General features: G+C 42.7%; 1 pseudogene; it reads right to left on the bottom strand.

Annotated features, from left to right (window-relative positions):
• Window positions 1-1,026: 1,026 nt before the first annotated feature.
• LOC100425984 (transmembrane protein 256 pseudogene) lies at window positions 1,027-1,485 on the bottom strand (annotated as a pseudogene).
• Between the last annotated feature and the right edge of the window lie 505 nt (window positions 1,486-1,990).

Here is a 1,990-nt window from a genome sequence, read left to right as displayed (position 1 = left end):
CTGGACAAATGGCAAAACCCTGTCTCTACTAAAAATACAAAAAAAATTAGCTGGGTGTGGTGGCAATGCCTGTCATCCTGGCTACTGGGGAGGCTGAGGTAGGAGGATCACTTGAGCCTGGGGAGGTCAAGGCTGCAGTGAGCAGTGAGCGCAGTGGCACGATCCTGCAACAGTACTCCAGCCTGGGCAACAGAGCAAGACCCTGTCTTAAAAAAAAAAAAAAAAAGTAAATTTAAGTCTTTTGTCCATTTTTGAACCAGATTGCTTTTTTTTTTTTAATTGTAGGAGTGCTTTACATATTCTAGGTATCAGTCACTTATCAGTTTTATCAGGAGTCTCCAACCCCCAGGCTACGGACAGGTACTGGTCTGTGGCCTATTAGGAACCAGGCCGCACAGCAGGAGGTGAGCAGCGGGTGAGCGAGCATTTCCACCTGAGCTCTGCCTCCTGTCAGATCAGTGGTGGCATTTGATTCTCACAGGAATGCAAACCCTATTGTGAGCTGTGCATTCAAGAGATCTAGGTTGCATGCTCCTTATGAGACTCTAATGCCTGTTTCATCCCGAAACCATCACCCTCCACCCCGCCCCCATTCATGGAAAAATTGTCTTCCATGAAACTGGTCCCTGGTGCCATAAAGGGTGGGGACCGCTGAGATATATGATTGGCAGATATTTTCTCCCATTCTGCAGGTTGTCTTTTCATTTGCTTGATAGTGTCCTATCACAAAATTTAAAACAAAAGTTTTAAATTTTGATGAAGTCCAATTTATCTATTTTTTTTTTGGTCACCTGTGCTTTTGATGTCATATCCCAGAAACCATCACCAAATCCAATGTCAGGAAGCTTTTCTCCTGTGTTTTCGTCTAAGAGTTTTATAGTTTTAGCTCTTACATTTAGGTCTTTGATCCATTTTGAGTTTTGTGTATATCCAATTTTTGTATATGGGGTGAGGCAATGGTTCTTCGCATGTGGATATCCAGTTTTCCCACCATTTATTTAAAAGACTGTCCTTTTTCTGTTGAATGGTCTTGGCACCGTTTTGTTTTGTTTGTTTGTTATTTGCCTTTCCCTTTTAATCCTTTTTCTGCTCCAACTCTCAAAAAATTGCCCCAAAAATCCCAGTAATGAAACAAAAGGGAACTCAAAGAGCCAAAGCAAACCAGCCCAAGAGTAGCAGACTCCCTCCCACAGGGAACAAAGTCTGGATGCTGGGGTCTCCACCCCAAGCCTGGTAGTAAAAGACGTAAAGAATAAGGTCGTTCTGGAGGCTAGCAGTAACCCAGCCCAGAGGGGCTTTCTGCAAGAGGGCACCCCTAACAGGGCCAGACTGTGTAAGAAGTGGTACTTGTTGGCCTTGTCAAAGAGCTCCTTCCCACAGGCATGTGGGAATTGGGTGTCATGTATCTGATAGGAAGCCAAGCCAAAGGCCCCAGCACTGGACGAGGAACTCACGCCAGTGGAAAGCTGCTCCTGGCCCAGCCATGGCTGTGGATCGTCAGACGCTGGATGAACAAACATCCTTGACACCCTTTTGGAAACTCATTATCCATAAAAATAAGTATTATTTCTGGGCTCTGTACTTTAGTCAGTTGGTCTGTATATCTGTCCTTAGGCCAATACCAAATGGTTTTGATTACTGTAGTTTTGTAGTAAGTTTTGAAATTAGGAAGTATGAGCCGTCCAACTTTATTCCTCTTTGCCCAGATTGGATTGGCTATTTGGGGTCCTTTTTCTATACTTTTAGACTTGTCAAAAGAAAGGGGATGGGGTGAATGTGTAGACTCAGGATTCACTCTGTATTCAGCAAAAATTTAAAGAAGGAAATCTACAACTAGATATATATTGACAAATATTTTAACATAAACATCTCTGTTTTATGACGTTTCAGAGATAAAGAATTATCTCAGAATATAAGCAGAAAATAAAGGTTACACCCAAATTAACAAAATTAGTGTGGCCTTCAGTCCTGATGGTTCAGTATTAGGAGA

The sequence above is a fragment of the Macaca mulatta genome, chromosome 9 (genome assembly GCF_049350105.2).
Source record: "Macaca mulatta isolate MMU2019108-1 chromosome 9, T2T-MMU8v2.0, whole genome shotgun sequence".
Lineage (NCBI taxonomy): Eukaryota > Metazoa > Chordata > Mammalia > Primates > Cercopithecidae > Macaca > Macaca mulatta.
Note: the sequence above shows the minus strand (reverse complement) of the source record. Positions and strands in the feature narration are given on the sequence as shown.